The sequence below is a fragment of the Halichoeres trimaculatus genome, unplaced genomic scaffold (genome assembly GCF_033239565.1).
Source record: "Halichoeres trimaculatus isolate MK-OKI-2021-1 unplaced genomic scaffold, fHalTri1.1 fHalTri1_scaffold_18, whole genome shotgun sequence".
NCBI lineage: Eukaryota > Metazoa > Chordata > Actinopteri > Labriformes > Labridae > Halichoeres > Halichoeres trimaculatus.
In genome coordinates, this window is record NW_027437196.1 from 7,788,009 (window position 1) to 7,811,650 (window position 23,642).

A 23,642-nucleotide genomic window follows, 5' to 3' on the forward strand; every position below is an offset into this window, starting at 1 on the left:
GATTTTCAAATGCTGTATAAAACAAGCTGTGATAGGTGAGACAATGACATGCAATACATCAAGCCTATTTCTGTTTGCAACTCCAGAGAAATGAGTTATGATCACCATGTGAGTCAAATCTCAAGAAGACAACTTTAATTAGCTTGTAAAGTGTAATTAGCTATGTGAAGTCGAGACAGGTCGCGTTTTATATGAAATTAAAAGTAAAGTATTCAAATTGTATTGAAAGTCATGTAACAAGGAGTGCAACATTTCACAGAATTTGAAAAGTTTAAAATATTTAATATAGTATAAAAGTTATTTATTACATGATGACAAAAGTTTATTGAGCATGAAAAGTCATGTTTTGAGACACAGTACGTGTTGCACATTATCTATGTGGCAGCACTGCTCATTATAGTCTGTTTATTTTTATGACAGGATATAAGAAGTCGTATTCAATTGAACATGATCTAAACAATAACCTTATTTATAGCACATGACAGGGTTTGAAACATCACACTTTAATACATATGGTGTGAAAAAATTAAGTGTTGTTCAGCATGAAATAGAAACGATGGGTAATATTTTGTAAAAAGTCAAAAAAAAAAAAATCTGTTATCAGGATCAAGTTTTATTGCCAAGTACATTTGCACATACAGGGAATTTGACTTGGTGTGTTTGTGCAAAAATTAACAAGAAAATAATATAGAAATACTTGCTGTATATTCTGTAAAAATAGAATAGAATAGAATATAGAGAAATTTAAGACATATAAGACATAAGACATATACAAATATACAGAAAATATATTGAAAAATAAAATAAAATAAAAATAAAGAATATTTTTTTTAAAAAACTAAATAGTAATAATAATGAGAAAAACAGTGGATACAAGGTGCAATGTGGAGCTGTGCAATTTAATGTTCAAAGAAAAATCAAATATTGGTCACGATTTCCAAAGAAGCACTAACCAGCATGATAAGTTACACTGCAGGTGTTATAAAAGTCATGTTTTATTGTGCAGTACAAGGCATGAAAATCAACGTTTCCATACAAAGGACATGAAAAATTTTGCATTATTGCACATTATATAAAAGCAGCACTGAAAATTTTATGAGGGGTCATACGTCATTGCTCATCATGTTTTGGCACATTAGGTAACATAACAAGCATACTGTGATTGTCACTTACACTTTAGTCCTACTTTAATGTTATACTCCCTTTCAGCAGACTGTCTGCTACAATTTGGTGTTAGTTGCAGGTTTGTACGATAATTTTTTACCTCATGATGACCCAGTACATATTTCATATTCCTGATCTTAGAATCCAGAATATTGCCAGGATCTGGATCGTACTTTTACATGTGTGAGAAATGATGGTGACCTTGTCTTGTGTTATTTTGCAATCTCCCAATATTAAAGAAGCCTTCAAAGAAGTCCTGGATCCAGACGGTGATCCGGATCACCTCCAAAATTTAGTCACAACTTCCTTATCCTACTTTGAACATTTCCTAAAAATTTTACCCAGAACCATTTGTTACTTTTTGAGTTATGCTGGAGGTAAAAAGTCACTTTTCAGTACTTAGGACAGTAGAAATGGCATTATTTCACATGATATTCACAGTAGCACTGCACATGGAATGGAGCATCAAACTATATTGTTGGGGTAATATAAAGAGAGATTTTTTATAGCATATTGTATAAAAAGTAGTGTTTCATTGTACATGACATGGCACAAAAAAGTCAGGTTTAACACATATTACACGAAAATGTTTTTTTGCAAATAATCTGCAAAGCGACATATTAATTGCACAAGACATGGAATTAAGAAGTTGTTTTCAAATACAACAGGAAAAAAATTGTACATGGAAGTCATAACCTATTGCAGATGTTATAAAATGTATGTTTTATTGCTCATGATATAAAAAAAGTAATGCTTTACAGTGCATGACATGGCATGAGAAGCCAAGTTTTAATAAATTTGACATAAAAAAATTTTGAATCCTCGGGCATGATATGAAAAGACATGTCTTTTTCTATGCTTTTTAGTTGCACTGCTCATGATACAGATCTTGCATGATTGCGATTGCTGCTGCTGTTGTTGTTGTTGTGTTGGCTTCATTTTTGAATCTGTCACATCAGATGCACAGAAATCTGATCTCGCCTGTGACTAGTTTCCTTACTTTTAATCCATCTCGACTCGATTCCCCATTACTGAATCTACTTCTCCTTCCGGTCTCATGAGGCTCTTATGTGTGATTATCTGATGGTAATGAGAGGGATTCTGCTGGGGTGATTAACCTCATTATAAAGGCAACCGTTCTTAGCGCTGAGTTAAGTCAATATTGAAGTCTCAGTATAAACACCAGCGCTGTCAAGTGTGTCAAGAGTCATAAAACTTACAGTTAACATCACCAAATTGCTTCTGAGAGAGCCTCTCTTACAGCATTATTGCTTTTTGCACAATTCATTACACTTATATTACCGTTTATCACCACTAGAGGCCAGTAATGCATCAGCAATTAACTGGGGGCTTCAAGTTGCTTTTATTCCACTTAAAGGGTTGAAATTTAGTATTTTTAGCTCAAGTATAAGTTTTATTGTGGGTTTTATTCCCTCAGAGATTGTCAGCATGCTCTGAAGTCCCTTTCTGCCCTTTCAACACTTTTTCTAAGCCGGGAAATGAGGAGAAAACCCCAAAGATGAGGTCATTTTTCACTGCTGTTCTGCTCTGTTATACTCAATCACCATCTCTAGATTAACAGCTGGCTTTGAGATCGGTGGCACTCTAAGAACTCAGAGGTGGAGGAGCAAAAAAAAAGTATCAGCAACGTCGAACAGAGCAACACAAACAGCTGGAACAACAACAGCAGCTACAATAACAGCAGGAGGTTTGGTGGCTGGGGGTGAGGAGTCTATGTTTGAACTGCTGCCTTTGAAACATAAATAACTGCAATTTCTTTGTATAATCAAGCTTGTGTACATCTGCTGAGGCTGTAGTGTTTGAGGATTAAACATGCATGTTGTTTGTCTGTCTTTCGCATTTTCCGGATCTAATTCCAAAGCACTTTCAACATCTGATGTGTGTTTTTGAAGTGAGACAGAGACATGGAAGGGAGAATAACGTGGAGCAGAGGAGCAGGAGTGCATATTAGCTGCATGCTAACATTTGTTTGCGCTTGCCCCGAGTAGCAGATGGCTGGAATTTGCCTTGTAGGACGAAACGGTAAATGCCACCGAGGTCAGACATAAGTTCATAAAAGTCAAGATGGAATATTTACAGTACACTGTCTGTGTTTGCCTTATGCTTATTCCCAACAACACTGAGGACACATGCTGAGTTAATAATGAATACTTCTGACTGGAATTAATCAAAAAAAGATGCATCTTCTAAACATAAAAAAATAATTTGAGTAAAATCTTGTTTAGATCTCAGGAGACACATTTAGTACAGATTTCACTGTGAAGACATAAAGAATCTCTGTTTGCATCTGTCTTCTACGACTCCAATCAAAGGTCTTTGATCATTTTGCTTTATACATAATTATAGCCCATTCATGCACCCTAATTAGTGTTTTTATGATGAGAAATGTTTGACTTAAAACACTTTGTTAAACATTAGAAACAATCCATACAGTAAATTCACATAAGGGATAATGTATAGTGAGGTTATGCTAATTAGAAACCTGACAGGGTGAGCAGAACTCTGACCTGAAAAGGCGGGGTTTAACTCTAACTTTGACCTTGATTTACATTCTAAAAGCCCCATATTCTGCTCCTTTCCTGCAGTTTAATATGAATCATTGATGTCTTCATGAAATGGTAGTAACATGTTTTGGTCCAAAAAGCCAATAAATCAAGCACAGCAGCATTGTTTCCAGGCTCTCATAGCCCCTCTGTTCAGAACGCTCTGATTTAGTGGGCGTGGCCTTCATATGTAAATGAGCCACCGCTGATACCGCCCCGCTCTTCAGCGTCACTGAGAGCGACGCCACGAGCTCCGAGTGCACAATGTTCAGAAAACAGCGAAGCTTGTTTACCGTAATATTACAGGCTAAAACAACAGGCTAACAGCAGCTAAAGTTAGCATCCTGAAGCTAACACAGAGACAGGGGAGACACTGAGGAAAAGCTCTGCTCCACAGCACACAGCATTTAAGATACTCACATTTCCAGGGTCTGAGGTTTGTTGGCGGATGGTTGGTAATGCGCCTGGATTCAGGATCAGTCTATTCGCTAGCCCTCTGTTGTACTGTCCAAAGTTGGAAAAGCAGTTGGCCGTGAAGTGACTAGCACACACATGAACAGTTTTACTGAGTGTAGCTGGCACATTTGCCTCATAAATGAACTCTAGCCACTTAGTCTGTCTTCTTCTGAGATGGGAAGCTTGTGTATGGAACTATGTGGCTGTTTACAGCCAGAAACAGCCACACTCGCTGCTGGAGAGATTTCTCCCCTGATGCGGGGAGAGAAGTGGGCGGGGAGGGGGATGGGGGTATCTGCTCCGGTGGACCAGTCAGGTCAGACTTGCTCCTGATTGGTCAAAAAAGGGAATTGTTGACGTTTGCAAACCCGGGAATTCCAAACAGCTCTTTTTAGGTCAGGATTTTACATTCACAAGCACTACTAAGTACAGGTTTTGCCATTCAATATCACATTTTGTGGGCTGGGAGGAAAGCCAAAGACCCACAAATTTAACTAAAAGACTTAATAAAGTGATTTTTGCATAATATGGGACCTTTAAACGTGACATTTCTGTTCATGGTAAAGTCAAAACATTTGCTTTTTTTTTTTTTTGTGAGACTGTTGTTAGGAAAAGGGAACATATAAGAGCTTTTCTTTAGACATCTGAAATATCCAGTTGCCCCTCTAGCTTCCAAGGCAGACTGGGCAAAATTTTAACTGATTCAGGTTTTTGCATCATCACTTTTAAAAGTATGTTGACATTTTCTTTTCCTTCAACTCTGCCAAACCGTGCATAGTGTTTTACACCCCTTAACGTTTCTGAGCCATTTTCTTCCTCTTTCTCTTATTTTCTTTGAAAATTTTTGATTTATGGTGACTGATCAGGCATCAAACACAAAATAATTATTTCATCTTCCCATTTAAATTAAAGATAATAGACAAAGAAATCCTCCCATTTGCTTACCAATGCTAGCTTCACCTAGAAATTTTGCCACAGTGTCAACAGGTGAAGTTAAAAAGTTAAAACTATCCCTGACCCTTTTGGGTGAAATTATTTCCATTCGACATGTTGGGAGGAGTTTTTCTCTATTTGCCTTTGCCATCCATTACTAGCTGCTATTTAAGCGTTTTGACCAATCACAACCAAGTATCTAATGCAGTGAGGTAACATTGAATCTTGGCAAATGTCTCATATTTCTCATTGATTAGTTGGATAGCGGGTTAGCATCAAGTTGGAAGAAGACAGAGTGGGACCTTCTAGACAACTATTTAAAACTTTACATAGATCATTTGACGCCAGGTCTCCCAGCAGTGTTTACAATTATACATGAAAAATCAAACACACATCACTTTCACCAACTAGAGAAACCAAAACAGAACGGTGGCACCACCTAGTGGCTCTATTTGGTACTGCTATAGTATAACCATATCTAGATTCTGACTGTTAAAAAATGTTCTTCATGATAGCATAACTTCAAATTCAGCTTGCAAGAAAATTCTAACAGATGCGGAACAGCACATGCTAACAAAATCATTTTTTTTATTGAACTGTTTTGTATATTCTCTTTCATTCTCATTTTCTCGCACAGAAAGGCTAAATATTTCTAGATATAGTAAGCTCAGTGAAGGTTTTATCTCTTGTGAGGAATTGCTATAACTAACACTGCGTCCCTTGTAGCAAAAGACTACTTCCACAGGCAGTGCTCACTGTCAGCCCAGCTACACAATCCAACAGATCCACTCCAGACACGTTGTGATGAAGAAAAAATATAAACTCTCTGTTTAATTTGTTTTCAAAAATACAACTCCACAGACAGGGAAAATGTGGCTGGTTAATACACTAGTTGCATCCTTTGCAGAAACGCAGGTAAGAAAACGTTATGCTCCCCTCACTATCTGGCACAGACTGAAACTGATGGAGAATGAAAAGTAAACAAACATCTGCGTCCGTGTAAGAGACGTTAAAGGACAACTACACCTTTTTTTCATATCTGAACGCTTAACCTTAATTCTTAAATCAACATTTTTACATTAAGCTCAAATTGCATGTTTGGTAAATTCTTCCTTTTTGCCACTACACTCAGGTTATTCTGAAAAAAAGGGTGAAAAGCAAACTCCAACAGCATAACATCCAACTCTTTAGGGGCTAAAATAATAATTAAAAAAAAAGAAACAGAAAAGTCCTGGTGGCCTGTATGAAGCTTGGATGATAAATGGTTCAAACTGCTAAGAACATAATGAAAGAACTCTGGATATTTTAGCATGTCAACGTCAATAATTAATCTTTGGCCTGGGTGTGTAATTATTTGTCATTTTATACATGGTGCCAATGTAGACACGCTAAAAACTGCAGCTCCTCGAGTGTTCACTTGATGAGTCATTAGCCAGTTTTTAAGCAAGGGTTGTGAGACTTCAGACACATCGTTGAATTGCTGAATCACTACAGTGAGATAAGGACAGGGCAAGTGGCCACTTTCAGCGGAGAGAAATAAAGCAGATGGGAAAGTGCTAAAATCTGCAGTTCCTTGACTGTCCACCAGGGGCTGGCTATAGAGGAACCATGTTTATATATATATATATATATATATATATATATATATATATATATATATATATATATATATATATATATATATATATATATATATATATTTTAAAAAGGTTGAAATAACCGGCATTACATATATTTATCAAACAGTCTATGCCTTAAACACAAGGTTGCTAATTATAAAAATATCAAACATGCTAAAAACACATCATATGTATTAAGAATATATAATTTATCCATTTTAAAGAAGACCACGTTCTGTAAATGAGGCAGTCAATCATTACCTGTCTGTTTAAAGATGCTTCACTGAAGCAGAAATATTTTAATTAACACATTATTATGTCTATAGTTTCTCTTTAGTGGTTGCTAACAGATGATTGATGTCTGACTCTTTTTATACATGAATGTGATATAAATAATTATCTCAGAATGAAAAAAACTGAATTAAAGCTTGATACATATCATATCCATGTCTTGTTTGTAAAACTTCTGCACCTTTCTGGTTTTCTATCAGAGAGGCTGAAAGAAACCATGTAAGTAGTCCTTGAGCGTGCGGCTCGTAAGGATCTATTTGTGTGATACTATTGAATATGATTATAGGATGTTTAACGTTTATTAACCTTCCACCCTCTTGTAGAATAACACAGAGGGGGATATAATATCATATAATTAAGTAATAAGGGGGTCGCTTAGCTCCATTATAAGGTTGACAACACTGTGAGTGCTGGTATTGAAGCTGTACAGCAAACAGAGGCTCAGAGAACCAGTTAATCAACCTTTACAGCTCTGCAAAACATACCAATTGTGAAGACGGTATTTACATTTAAGTGAGATTAATTATTTGTGTTTGCAGAGCGCTGCGTTTCAAATGGCTAATTGAGAACAACATTATTAGAGAAATAAAACAGCAGGTATATGGCAACTAAAGAGTAGTGTTGATGAGAAGCAGGCACAGAGGAACTATCTGAAACAAGTCCAATCGCTTCAATGCTCACAAAAAAAAGGCAGAGTGCAAGAGACTAACAGATTCCAACCAGAAAAGTACAACTGCAGATAAAAACATTATTTTTTCTGTTCATTTGTTCATGTTTACCTCACCTCTTAAGTACCAAATGAAAATGCAAATAAAATCATTTGTATGGGTAAATTTCATGTAAAGTCAATGTGAAAAAAGTGAGTTCTTGTCAGGCAATGCAGACGGCAAAAATTAGCGAGAGTTGAAAAATCATTCATCTAGAGAATACTACAAACATACAAACTGGTTAAAAAAGGAATAAAAAGGAATTTGTCAGAATGTCCAGTAAACTGTGGAAACCTTTCTTTTTTTTAAAGCTGTTGCTACGTTGGCAAGTCTTTCCTGCTCATATTAGTGCAACCAGCTTGAAGGGCAATGGAGTCGAGGTCAACCTTTTTCATAAAAAAAACTTTCTTTATTTTTTCTTGTTTGTTGGAGTCATACTTGATTTATTGCTCTGAGCCAGTGACATAAATACCAAACAAATTTAAAAAAAACTGTTCCTTTTGTTTTGACACCAGAATGATTCAAATAGACCTTTAAGATTCAGAGATATACTCTTTTTAACTTGGGTATGTCATTTATCTAGCAGAGAACCAAATAGAGGCCAGAGCTTAAAGGGTTAAGTTATACACTCACCGGCCACTTCATTAGGCACACCTGTCCAACTGCTCGTTATCTAAAATCTCTAATCAGCCAATCACACGGCAGCAACTCACTGCATTTAGGCATGTAGACATGGTCAAGACGATCTGCTGCAGTTCAAACCGAGCATCAGAATGAGGGAGAAAGGTGATTTAAGAGACTTAGAACGTGGCATGGTTGTTGGTCTGAGTGTTTCAGAAACTGCTGATCTACTGGGATTTTAACCAACAACCATCTCTAGGGTTTACAGAGAATGGTCCCAAAAAGAGAAAATATCCAGTGAGCAGCAGTTCTGTGGGACAAAATGCCTTGTTGATGCCAGAGGTCAGAGGAGAATGGACAGACTGGTTGGAGCTGATAGAAAGGCAACAGTAACTCAAATAACCACTGGTTACAACCGAGGTCTGCAGAAGAGCATCTCTGAACACACAACACGTCCAACCTTGAGGCAGATGGGCTACAGCAGCAGAAGACCACACCGGGTGACCCTCCTGTCAGCTAAGAACAGGAAACTGAGGCTACAATTCACACAGCAACACCAAAACTGGACAATAGAAGATTGGAAAAACGTTGCCTGGTCTGATGAGTCTGGATTTCTGCTCCACATTCAGATGGTAGGGTCAGAATTTGGCGTCAACAACATGAAAGCATGGATCCATCCTGCCTTGTATCAACGGTTCAGGCTGCTGCTGCTGGTGTAATGGTGTGGGGGATATTTTCTTGGCTCACTTTGGGCCCCTTAGTACCAACTGAGCATGGTTTAAAGTCCACAGCCTACCTGAGTATTGTTGCTGACCATGTCCATCCCTTTATGAGCACAGTGTACCCATCTTCTGATGGCTACTTCCAGCAGGATAACGCTCCATGTCGTAAAGCTGGAATCATCTCAGACTGGTTTCTTCAACATGACAATGAGTTCCCTGTACTCAAATGGCCTCCACAGTCCCCAGATCTCAATCCAATAGAGCTCCTTTGGGATGTGGTGGAACGGGAGATTCTCATCATGGATGTTCAGCCGACAAATCTGCAGCAACTGTGTGATGCTATCATGTCAATATGGACCAAACTCTCCGAGGGATGTTTCCAGGACCTTGTTGAATCTACACCACCAAGGATTAAAGCAGTTCTGAAGGCAAAAGGGGGTCCAACCTGGTACTAGCAAGGTGAGTGTGGTTTTTTTTGGATTTTTATGCCTTTAATTTAAGAAAAGGGCAGTTGATAGAGCAGGAAATAAGGTGAGCACAAGACCTCAATTCTAAGTCATACCACTGCCTAAATCATTGTCAAGTGTAAACACAACATTAGAGACATAGCAAAATAATAATAATAATAATAATAATAATAATAATAATAATAATAATAATAATAATTATTATTATTATTATTATTATTATTATTATTATTATTATGAATAAATAAATAAATAAATAAATAAATAGATAATAACACAAGAGAATCAGACTGTTTTTTTAGGGTCAAACAGTTGCTGTAAGCTGGTGTAAAGCCTCAGTGTGACTTACTATCTACTGTGAAACTGAGACTCTCCACAGGCAAAAGAATACTCTTATTGTTGTTACTGCTTTTTGTTTGGTTACAGTGTGTACTTTTAATGTTGTAACACTGTTATTTTGAGATATGTTATTCACAGAATTTGAGATGGATACGGTATAATGTGAGCTTACAAAAGATGAGTTCTATGATAATAACAGGTTTTAGTATCCTTGATTTTGGGTTTTGGAAACAAAAACAAAAGAAAAATCAATACAGAGGATTCTGGGTCCAAACCAAATACCAACACAGGTATGAAACTGACGATGATTAATCCGCGGTGGTGTTTCAAAGCCGGAGTAAAGAAGCAGGTTTTGTTGCTCGTGTTATCCAGTGATCTCCAGCTTCTTTCAGCTCCGAGCTGCCAATCAAAGTCCACGAGCGCCGGTCCTGGAGCAGATTCAGCCGGATGAATCATTGAACTTGGGGGAAAATTGTAGACTCAATGGTTAGATAAAGAGAGCTTTTGAAGTTTTGAAGGAGTTAAGGAGACCTTGCAGAATATCAAAACCAAAATTCTGCCTCTCTTGACCTGAAAAAAACGCGATTCATTCATGTTCTACCTGTTCAGAATGACACATCGTGGAATATAAAAGCCTTACAAATTCCCAGAGGCCAAGGTGAGGCTGTTTTTGAATGTCTCAGAGAGATTTTATTTACAGAATTCTTCATATTTAAACTTTTTAAAGAAGTGACGAACACGTTAACACACACATGCAGTAAAATTCACAATGCAATATCTGAGCCTCTCTACAAATCTCGTCTTTGGGACTCAAAATGAAAAGAAGTATAAGAAACAAGAAGTACTATTCTTGCTGATCACATCACAAACTTTGAGAAAAATACATTTGTCTTGACTAGAAATAAAAAGATTTGAATTGTACGGCCACAAACAGAAGAAATCAAAGCACATAAAGCCCAGTCACTGAGCAAAGAGGCATAAAGATTAAAAAATAACCCTGTGTGCATAAAATATTAAACTAAAAAGCACAAAAAATGCAAACAAAGGTCTCCTCTGACCAGGCAGACAGCCAATCACAGTTTAAGATTGGGGGAATGGGTCGTTGCCCCCCCTCAGGCCACTGCTGGAGAATAGCTCTGCCAGAGACAATAAAGCAAAGGCTAAATTTATGTACCAAACCAGAGTTAATGAGAGGTGGACAGGGTGGATTGTGGGTGCACAAAGCCCAGGACTTTGATTCATGGGTTTGAATCCAGAGTCCAGAGTGTAATTATACGACAGAAGTCCTTGAGTTAAAAGGTGTCAGCTCCTGAGGGGAACTTTTGGGTTGTGTGGAGTTTTGCGCCTCCTGTGGACTAAGTGGTAAACCACACCTTTTCTGCTGATTTTGTCCGAACCCAAGAAAAAAAATGGTTTGTTTTTAGGTTAGTTTTGGGGATTTTAAGCCACATCTAGTCAAAGAGGAAAGAGCAGGAAACAAGGAAAGAGAGCAGGGAAGGAGATGTGGGAATCAAACCTGGGCTGCCTGCTTGATCACTATGCTCTTTGACTACTGGGCACAAGACTTATCCCCTAAACTAAACTGTCGCCTAATTATTTATGTTTTTACTTCTCCATAAAGATGGAAAAACAATAATCCTGCTGTCTTTTAACCCTTGAATATATTACTAAACAGTAACATTAAAGAGGGGTATTGTGTGGGGTTTTTTAAGTCTTTATTTTGTCCCTCTGATGCCCCCATAGTAGCCATGATGCACCATGATTGACAGCTCATAAAAATCCCTCTGTATCTCACTCTATTGTTTTAGAAAACCCACATTTCAGCCTCTGTTTGACACACTTGATGTCAGTTGCTGTCTCCCCTGCTCCACAAACCCCCTTCCCTCTGATTGGCCAGCCCCCAGTAGGCCCATCAGGGGTGGAGCGATGGGAAGACCTTGAAAATTAAAGCCTGCCCCATCCAAACTGTCATTAATTGGATGAATTGGAAAATCCTTTTGTGATGATGTCATCATTTCAGCAAGTCTGAGATCTCATGCTATTAATTTTAGAATGGATTGTTTAGTTGATTTGTTTACAGATTCAGAAATTTCTCCAACACTTAAAAAATGAGTGGTTTGAAAATTTGTACACAAGTAATATAGGAATCCAGTGTTGCTCATTTCTATCAATGTTTACAATTACAGTACCCCCTCTTTAAAAAAAGAAAAGAAAAAAGTTACATATAGTAGTAGCTTTAAATGAAATTTGATCATTTTTGTTTATATTTTCAGAACAATGAACAAAACACAAATGTAAATAGCTTTTAATTTTCACTGCATTTCAAGACGCCCCCCATTGGTGTTTCATGACCTCACAGGGACATTACATAGTCTTTATATAGAGTGGACAGCGTAGTTTGTACGGTTTTGAAGCCAAAATACCCCTGTCACAGGTGCCGCCATTGGCAGCAGTTGTGCAGCCATAGTCTGAATCTGAGTGGAGCTGGGTGACAAAAATTATATATATTTCTTTCTTTTGTGAGTCTCACCACTTCTTGACTCTACATCTCGGCATATTTTACAATCCCCCAAAAATAACACGTAAACAGCAGCTGTCAATCATCATTAAACGTGACGCAAAACCTTGTTTTTAACCTTGTATAACTGATAAAAATAAAACTTTCCAGAAAGAGGACTTGAATACAAGACAGCCAAACGATATCTTTAAATCACCACAACAGTCAGACGTGAGAAACATTACTGCGAGGTGTATTCATTTTTTAAAGTTTGACCACAGCCCATCTGGAGTGACTGGGGAGATGGACTTTTTGACCTATACTGCAGCCAGCCACCAGGGGGAGCAGTTTTGTGGCGAGTTGACATCCTAATGCTTGTTTTGAGTCTTTGTAACTGAAACTTTCCTCTGTTAGAGTAGTGATGTGAATCTTAACCAAAAGATTAACACAAAAATTGACAAAATAAATCTAATTTTTGGGACAGAATTACATCTAATTTGCACAAAATGACCTCGCGCCACAGGAAAATCTGGTCTGGCTTTTGCTGAATCACATCAAGAATCAGACGGATTGTCTTGTGTACCCCATCTGAGGAGCTGGAATGATCCAAATGATGGGGCTGTGGCTGAAAAATAACTGAAATCAGTTATATAGATTATGTAAACAGTCGCTGAATAATTTCCTGTCAATTAAGTCATCGATTAGCCGACTAAGCATTTCAAGTCTCCCCTCTGCCACTGCATGCATCATGGTGACAGGCAGAGAGCCGCCGCGCTGACAGATCCTCCGTCATTTTCTGTTAAAGTAGCGCCCTGGCTTTAAAAAGAAGCAGCCGTGCGCCGGCTGCTTTATGGAGGAGGAAATTGTGACACAGAAGAGGTAATGGCGAGACCTAGAAGTAACTGTGCCGAGTCTGACAGCTGAAACCTGGAGATGACAACACGCTGGTTATGATTCACACGCCGGGTACAGAAAGTGTCGCAATCAGAGCGGTTTTAAAGTGGAGTGCTGCATTTTCTTTCTTGTCCGTGGGAAGGGAAAGTAATCATCCAATCTGCAGAAATTATAAATGATGTAACATTCAGATTATAATGTATGTATTCAGCAATCAATGGCCCGCTGTATATTATTCCCTGCAATCAATAGAGCTGTGAGGTAAAGAAACCACAGCAGCGGCCTGAGAGCATTGCTGTTTGATTCCCTAATTTTATGCAGTTAAAGTCTTGAAATGTCAGTAAGTGTAATGAAATTGAATGCGAGGAAAACACAACACAATAAAGAGACCATCACAAGCAGAAAAAGCCTCGAGATATCCTCTAAGAGTCCATCTTTTCTGGTTCAGTAGAGCCAGAAACAAAGCAGGCTGCAGGGGATTGAGTCTGCAGATCCTGTGGGTCGGCGCATAAAAACCACAGTAAACAACAATAAGCATTGTGAAAATGGAAGAGGAGGACGCCACCGCCTTTCATTTGTGCTTGTTACCATTAGCTGTCATCATTAGCTAACAGAGGCCTGTGGTTGAATATAAAAAAAACACACATGTGGAGTCATTTACAGAACACTTCTGGCTGCCTCCTCCAAACGTCTTCTCTTTGTCAGTCCGTTCAAGTCATGTTATGCAAAACATCTGAAGCAAAGCCAAAGAAATTAGCTTGTCCTGGCCAGCAGCCATATTGACTCGCAGGGTGCTCCCAGTCCCAGTTGTTTTTGATGCACTATTACACTAATAAAAAAAAAGAAGAAGAAAGTTGAGACACATTTCATCAAAGCGCGCTGCTGAACTTCCATCGGATCGATATTCACAGCCCTCCTTGAGGAAATGAGCAAGCGGAGGGGCGGCGTAATGAAATCTGACGTTTTTATGAGACGCGACGCGTGAGCGGTGTCTATCAAAAGCTGCTCAAACGCCGGCGAATCGATGAAGATATTAACATCACACTCACACATAGATATAGACAAAATCAATGGTGATAATCCTAAGTAATAGCCCTTGAAGCCGTTCTTACATTTATTTTAACCGATTTTTTGTCCCTGCGAGCTTCCTTTGACATATTAATTGCTTGCCTAAGTGCTCTATATTCTGAGCACTTTGATTAATCTTCTTTGTCCCGTCTGTCGGTCAGTATCGATCCTTTAAACACACACTTAATCTTTGCTTTTTTAATACCCCACGTTTAATTACATCTGCTGATTCTTTGCTTTTCCTCCCACCTGTCACCCGTCCTCGTGTGCTACAGTCGAAGGAGTTTTCTCCAACCTCCGCGTCTGCAGAAACGCTTGCACTAAATCATCCTCCCTCAGCAACATGATGCCCCATAATGCATCAGTCCATCGTCTCTGCTTTTCTCAGTGTCATTCAAGATGTTTGCGATGTGAGGATGAGGGAATCAATATCACCCTGCCTGGTGCTGGTGTAGGCGTTAGCAATTAGCAGCTACAGCATTAGCCCGGTGGCAGATGGATCAAGCTGCAGTGGGGGAGGGTTTCCCATTAGCGGCTAATTTGATAAATAACCGCGCTATACGTTCCTAACTCACCTTGCACTTTGGCACTTTTAATTGACAACAGCGTTGGATCTCGCAGCACCTTTGATCTCACTTAAAGGAGACATCTGATGTTTTTTCCCTTCTCCTTTTTTTTAACCATGAAAAGAAGCGAAACAAACAACAAATTGATCCAAGTAGAAAGTATTTCTTCCACAGACAAAGTTTGCCACAGCTCATTTCTCTGCATCGTAGACCTCCATTGGAGTCAGGAAATATTAAAAACACTTTAATGAGCCACACTGTTGCACAGCAGTGACATCTTCCTTCATCATAATGAACATGGGCACTGTACTTTATTTTCAGTCAATAACAAGGGTCTTTACTGTTGCCAAGGGTTACGGAGACAGATCGAACAGTGGCTCGGCTTAAATCAAAGGAAATTGGAGTGATCTGAGTAACATATCTCTATAAATTGAGAGGGCTTTAACATGAGGTATTGTTAAAAAGAAGTCCACAGATTGAAACCTGAAAGACTGGTGAAAGAAATTTAACTCAGGAAACTGAAAAATACTCTAACCTTGTATGAACTGATCGACCTTAAAAAGTGTTCAGGCAGCTAACATCTACAAACACTCACCATTTCCATTTAAGGAAAATTTCTCATGCAATAAGGGCATTATATACTGAAAACGCAATCAAACCCAGTTTAATGTTAGCGTAAACAAGCAAATAAGTTTTACAACAACCAAAGTGCCATGTCCATTGGTTGGCTGAAATGGACTTTTCTGTGGATGGGCTGGAATAGAAAGAAAAAAACTTGGTTGAAAAGTTGGAATTTGGAGAAATATGGGATCATCAGAATAGTTTGACTTCTAGGTGAAAAAGTCTGAACTGTGAAATTTCAGTAAGAACTCGATATTTGAGTTATAATCCATTTTAAGGAAAAATCAGTACTCGAGGAAATAAAAGTCGTCATTCTGAGACAAAAGCCTGAAATCAGGTCCTGTGTCAGCGTTTTTGAAAAAAGTCAGAACTCACAGAGTCAAAAGTCGGCATCCTGAGAAAAAAGTAGAAACAATTAAAAAAAATAAGTCAGAACTTGGAGATTGAACAAGTCTCATTATAAAATTAGAGCCTTAACAAAGACAAACTTTGAGATTTAAGTAAGAATTCTGATAGTGTTGGGAAAATTTCAAAAAGTTGTTATTCTGAAGATTTAAGTGACGATTCTCAGGTAAAAAGGTTGGAGGTCAGATAAACAAAAGTCTGCATTTTAAGAATTAACCAGTAAAAAATCAGCTCTCAGAACTAAAGTCATTACTCAAGAAAAAGTTGTAACTTGAAAAAACGAAGTCAGCGTTCTGAAGAAAATAAATCTGAACCCAGAGACTGAACAAGTCACATTCTGAGAATGGAGTCTGAAAGCGTGGTCACACTGGCCATCCAAACCATGCCATGCCTAAGCACGATCGCCCCCCTGCAGCGCTGTTCCCCAGGTGGAGAGTACAGCCAGCTGTCACACTACCCCTACATGAACCAGACTTTAGCGGGTATCAGACACGCACACAGCCCGCCTTCGTCATCGTGAAGCGTTTATTTACATGAAGCACGATCTCATCAGAGTCAGCACAATGAAACACAGAGAGCACTGCTACAACTTTAGAGACTTTTGGACTTGTATTAAGTCGTTTTTGCCCGACACAGCCCTCGAACACCCCGCTTTGTTTAAAATGATTGTCTAGAGATGCGCTCACGGTGGTTATACGTAATGGATCGCACACGCTGTTCGCGTGCTTGTGCTCGTGCATGAAGTAAACCGCGCCGAAGCACACCGCTCCGAAGCGTGCCGAAGCACGGAAGGGAATCGTGCTTGAGCACGGCACAGTCACACTGGCCATTCCAAACGTGCTTTACGGCTGAAGCGTGCTTAGGCACGGCACGATTGGCCAGTGTGACCACGTCCTGAATTTGAAATTAGAGTCATAACTTGAAAAAAGACTAAATTTGAGATTTATGTAAGAGTTCTGAAAGCGTCTAAATTAGGTTAAATAAAAGTAATTATTCTAAAGTTAGAAGCTGACTTTATTTTTTAAAGATATTTCTGGTGCTCCCAGCCCAGCGTGGCTCTAAATCTCTAGCCAGACTCTTCTCCTCTGTTGTGCCCAAATGGCGGAAAGAATTATCTAACTCTATACAATCCACAGAGTCCCTTTCTACTTAAAAAGCGCCGAAATCAAGCACCTGCAGCTGAATAACTGTTGTTGCACTAACTAGGTTTTCCTTCTGTCTAAATTCTTGCTTGGGTTGTACGACGCTTTGGACAAAAGTGTCTGCTGAATGAAACTGTGGAGCTGCAAAATTTGAACTGAGAAAAAAAATGATCTAATTTCTACAGTGTTGGGTTAATTTAATTTCTTATTTACTGTAAAACCTGTAATATCAGTTTCAGACTGGTTTTCAATATTTTTTTTCTTTTGTTAGTTTCAAGTTTAAAAAGGTTGATTCTGTCAGCTGTAGAGGTTTTCGAGCAGTTCCCGTCGGCCATTCTGATCAACAAGGTGAAGCGTCTGCAGAATCAGCAAATCATCTCAACCACACCAAGCCTTGCTTGACTTTTTCTTGTCTGATTTGATGACTAACGCTGTGTTGTTTATCCACGCCGAGATGACTGTGCACATTCTTTAATTCCACTAAACTAGACGTCTTCAGAAATCCTAAAACAGGACATCAAGGAGTCAGTCATCCGTTCAGCTCTTGTTTGGGTTTGTCTGCGAGGCCGGCAGCTAGGCCGCGTCACCTCATGTCGCTCTGTGCGTCTGTAAACAGTCAACCCTTCTCTCCTGATTTTTCTTTTCAGACACACATGAGGGTGTTATTACGCACGGGGAGTGACCACTGCTCTGCGGCAGGGCGAGCCCACCGGCAAAGCATCTTTGCATTTGAATAATCTATTGCACCGAGTCATGCATTTGCATATTTGGGCACTTGGAAGTCACGGGGGCACTATGATTCACTTCCCTCTGCCAGCCTGTGTTGTTACTGGTATGAAGCCGGCTGGATATTAAGCTTGTTTGGATGCAAGTTCCCTCATGAATCTTTAAGGCTGCTGTGTAATAACAAAAATAAACGGAAAAACGCAGACGCCATCAGAGTGCAAAATTACTTTTCTGTTTTGTTGGAAGACGTCAGCGACTGTGGGGAGGCCGCGTCCGTGAGGAGATGCCTGACAGCGCTCTAAATTGTGAAGAAGACTGACACGAGTGTGAATTTAACAATTGCCAGTTTGAGTGTAAAGAGAGGTTGTGCGGTGTGCAGTGAAGCGCTCCCTCCATGCTCTCTGCCTCTTACCCACCTCTCATGGATCCTGTAATGGATACAGCCTCTGAAGGATTTGAGGACGGCCCGGCTGCTCACCTGTTAAAATAGAGCTTGTATGTGAGTCCATCCTCTGGAAAACTTCCACTTCCCAGCTGCAAGCAAATGATCCGGCGTGCTAGTGCGGATATTTGTAGTTTTTTCAGTCTTGTAAACATTCATGGCACACAAAAGAAATTAAATCTGACCTTGGTGATGTTTTGACAGCTTTCTGCTGTGCATTCAACGCCCTTTTTTTTCTTTTTTCTAAATGACTGCGCCGTGTTGGAGCGCTGATATCCACCAATGCTATGCTCCGAATCAACAGAAAACACAACTGGGGAACGCTGTATAAGTCTGCACTCACCAGCGAGTTTATTGTGAGGATTGTCGAGCAGGAAGAAGAAGAGCACAGAGGAGCTACAGGAATGAAAGATGTTAGTCTGCCAGTTTGTCACAAAAGCAGTGTGCTCCTGTGTGATAGACTGGCAGACCGTGCTAGCTCAGTATCCTTTGGGACACACAGGCTACTGTTAGAGAGGCACTTTTTTTTTCTTGGAGAAGCTTCTCTCATTTTCTGAGGCAGAGACAGAGACAGGCAGAGGGAAGTCACTGGTTTTGCGTCTTGAATGCTTACAGGAAAGTTCTTGTTAGTCTGTTTGTGTCTGTGAAGGTTTATGGCCTGTGTCGAGCCGAAAGTCCACAATCAACTATTGTGACATGGAGGATAAGGATGAAAAAGTTACACCGGATAGATCCTCTCAGCAGCGTTTGAGATAAAACTTTTTATAATGACACAGAGGAAAGTGTCAGTATCCTTAACCGCCTCTTTAACTTAAAGAGAGGGTATGCTGCTGTCCCATATTTTAAAAATAGATATATGGTATTAATGCTGGGTGTTCATACTAAAGGTGTTAAGATTTTCAAACCCCTACAAATGCACATCATGACAAAATCTGTAAAATACAATATTTCAGAAAATTCCCTTTTTAATACAAGGAATTAAAGAGGGGATTGATAATTTCAGGGGTTCAAGGTCTAACAGCTCCAAAGCATGAAACATCCAAGGAATGTACCCAGAGATGCTCTGAAACCCTGATTTACAGTTTAAAGTCAAAGTCTGTTTTTCTTTTCGCACAGAGAGAGTAAATAGTTAAGATGCTATGAGGAGGATCTGATTTAACTGCACTCCCTCGCCACCTTCTGGCCCGGAGTCTCTGCACAGTCGTAAATCACTTTTAAGCGAGGCCTGTGTTTATTTTGGAATTAAATAGAGATTGGAGGGAAACAAATTTCTTCTTTTCAAGACAACGTTTGACTAAATATGACGTGCTGGGGTAAGGTATTTTTCAGTACAGTTGCGTAGCGCTGCGGTTTTAAATGAGACATTAAGCAAATGTTGTAGCAGCCAGCTATATGTTAGCCCAGTGCTCCGACGTATCTGTAGGCTAACGTGACAAGTAAACACTGTCAATTTGTAAGTGGTTTAGTAGCTGTTTATATTTAGCTCAGCTGGCAGTCCGGTGCTCTAAGACATGTCTGTAATGTGTAACGTCAGTAAATCCTGGTTAGCAATGTCCTGCCATTCATCTACCAAGCAGAGCTAACGTTACCTCACTCTTCATTTTATTGATAGACTCTCAAGTTTGAACAGACCACTGCAGAATAACTGCTGACTGTGGGTTGAAATGAACATTATCACAAGCAGTTTAGCCCCTGTGTTATAGAGTGATCCAGCCCAAGCTAAAGGCTAATTAGCCTTCTGTCTTTTTTCTGTTCGACAGTTAGGCTCCTGTGTCCACCATCACTATAAAATTTATCACAGTAATTGTTTTAGCAGAGAAAAACACAGATCTCTGTGTTTTATCTCTTCTCTCTACTAAACTTCGTCAGCTGGCGTGGTGTTGTCATAGAGACCTAGACATGCCGTAAATCAATTTGGCCCTGGTCGACCCGAACGGTAAGCTAAGAAGTAGCAATTTAAAATAACCTGTAACCAGCAATACTGGTGCTGATAATCTTATTTTACAGTGTGAATTATGATCAGGCATATATCTAGAAGGGAGACTTTTTCAAGATCACTTTCAAACTCCTCACAGCCCCTTTGAAGAGGGGGTACAGTAGAGGATTACATACCGAAATCATTAAAGAGGGGGTATTCTGCTACATAAAGTAACAATTCTGGATGTACACTGATCAAAATGCTACTTTTTTAAGAATAGCACAAGGTCTTCAGACTTGCTCAAATGATGACATCTTCACATAAAAATCTCCTAATTAGAACATGAAACATTAGCTGGATGGACCTCAAACACCAAGGTGTGTCTATAGTTATCACTCTGACAAGTTCCCAGAGGGCTGGCCAATCAGAGGGAGAGGGGTTTGTAGCATGGAGAGCCTTAAAGAGACAGTAACTCAAAAGAAGCCTTTTAGACAAAGGCTGTTACAAGTCCAAAACACCAGGGTGAGAAAAATAAGGTTTTTCTTATAAGCTGTAAATCATTAAAAAAAACATAGGAGGGTACCAGTGGGACAGAACATGCTACAGAAAAAGAACAAAAACAAAACGACAAAAGCACTAATACCCCCTCTTTAAATTTACTGGATGTCAGGTGGGTGCCATACAAGTCAGTATTATAATTGTTAAAAAATGTCATTTTGATGTGAAACACTGATTAGAATTTGGTTTGTTTTCCATTTATTTATTTATTTAAATTTTATGTTCTTGTCTGTATCAAGCCATGAAGAGCCAGTTTATCAATGAATGAAGGATTTTCATCAACAAAATTAACCCTGCACAACATTATACTTGAATAATTTGTTTGAAGCATCCCGTGTAACAAGAAAAGAAAAGGAAAACAGCATTCAATGTGCTGCTGCATCACCAGCAGCTCTCATATTTTGAACCCGGGCTGCATGTTTGTTTCCTCATTCAGCCTCCACATCAGCAGAGAGGTCAGCTCCGAGGTTGAAGGTTGGCGAATCCGCACAGCTCACAGTCGGTGTTCCAGTTCATCCTGAACAAGTTTGACAAGGTCAAGGATCCGAGCAGCCAGTGGAAGATCTTCCATAACAAATTGGGAACATAGGGCTTGAGTTGTTGACTGAGGCTTGGAGAAATGTTTACAACAAAGTTAGAAGTCGTATAAAATATTATTTTCTAGGGTGCTAGCCCTTCATCCCTAAGCTTCCTCTCGCTCTGTTTTGTCCTTTTTCTCCAATAAAACCTCAAAATAAACTTCACAACAAGGTGGACTGCATCTACACAAACGACTGTAAAAAAAATTCATGTTACATTTTAAAGGCAGGACTCTGATGCGCTAAGAGCCGCTAAATGTGAGGCGGCAAACTTAATGATAAGAATAAGTTAGTGTGAAATCCAACCACTATAAAGTGTGTGAGAATAAAGAAACAAGCTAATCAGACCAGGCTGTTATCATGTTGGAATTCTAAAATGGGAGTTAATGAGGATTCCTTCACATTTGGAGCCAGCCCCAAGTGGACACTTGAAGAACTGCAGTTTTAACACTTCAAAAATGACTTCATTTCTCAATAGTGAACGTTTTGGACTTATTTTAAACTATTGCCTTTATACCACACATAAAGTAGTTGTCCTATTGTGTACAGGCTTGTTGTTGCTTCTTGCTAATGCTGAAACTAAATTGCATCTATAGCTAGCAGCTGTTTTCACCCAAATGATGCTCGGTTTGTTCATTTTTTGACATGATAGCATCACACAGTTGCTGCAGATTTGTCGTCTGAACATCCATGATGAGAATCTCCCGTTCCACCACATCCCAAAGGTGCTCTATTGGATTGAGATCTGGGGACTGTGGAGGACGTTTGAGTACAGGGAACTCATTGTCATGTTGAAGAAACCAGTCTGAGGTGATTCCAGCTTTATGACATGGAGCGTTATCCTGCTGGAAGTAGCCATCAGAAGATGGGTACACTGTGCTCATAAAGGGATGGACATGGTCAGCAACAATACTCAGGTAGGCTGTGGACTTTAAACCAGGCTCAGTTGGTACTCAGGGGCCCAAAGTGAGCCAAGAAGATATCCCCCACAGCATTACACCACCAGCAGCAGCCTGAACAGTTGATACAAGGCAGGATGGATCCATGCTTTCATGTTGTTGAGGCCAAATTCTGACCCTACCATCTGAATGTGGAGCAGAAATCCAGACTCATCAGACCAGGCAATGTTTTTCCAATCTTCTATTGTCCAGTTTTGGTGTTGCTGTGTGAATTGTAGCCTCAGTTTCCTGTTCTTAGCTGACAGGAGGGTCACCCGGTGTGGTCTTCTGCTGCTGTAGCCCATCTGCCTCAAGGTTGGACGTGTTGTGTGTTCAGAGATGCTCTTCTGCAGACCTCGGTTGTAACCAGTGGTTATTTGAGTTACTGTTGCCTCCTTTCTATCAGCTCCAACCAGTCTGTCCATTCTCCTCTGACCTCTGGCATCAACGTGGTCATCAATGTAGAAAAAGTTTTCAGCAACTGTAAAGTTGTGATGAAGTCATATCCATCTGTCTTTGAGCGTGGGATTTGATCTCTCCAGTCACATAAACAACATGTCACATTTTTTCCTTATTTGTTGATTCCTGTCCTTTCTCGATGGTTAACACTTCGCATTGACTTGTTCTCCTGTGAGGGAAAAAATAGATCTACTGAGAGGAAAATAATTAAACAACAGTGTGAAACTTATTGCCACAGCTCCCTGGTTTCAGTAGCCAGCACTAAAACATGATGGGTACGATGGCGATGGTGTAAGTGGCCGGGTTAGAGGTCGACTGGAGAGCCAACGAGAGCGAGCTGGTGTCCTGCTAAACAGCTAATTCCACTCTGTGCCCTGTTACTGTTGCCTGGATACTGTGTGATTCTAATTAACAGTTTGGTGATTCACATGCTCTCCTGTTAACCTCCGTTTCCCACACTCGCTACGCTATTACAGTTTATGAGTCTCACTGGGTGCTGTGATGGACACTGAGCTATAGATAAAATTCAATTTCTTATAACACGGACCAGTAGCCTAAACGGAGCATGTGTTGTCTCATAGACTGGAGCTCGGTTTGTGGGTGGTTCGGTTTTTAAGGGTCATGGACATCCAACCTCTCTGTTATTTTTTTTATAACATAGCACCACATAATTGTATGAAATCACCATGGAGCATTATTTCACCACTTTCTTTGAAAAAACAATGAAACTCCACTTTATTTTTCCTGAAAGCCTGAATGGTGCTCCTGGGACTTGAGCTCTTTTAGCGATTAGGGTAGCTGAACTCTCACAGAGTCTGCTCTTTGAATTAAGTCCCCCTCCTCTCCCCAGCAGCCCTCTCACTAGGCCGATCTCGCAAGCTAATTGGCCTCGGGGTTGACGTGCGGTGTTTACCAGCGGTCCTTTGGGAGCCGATGAACCAGTCGAG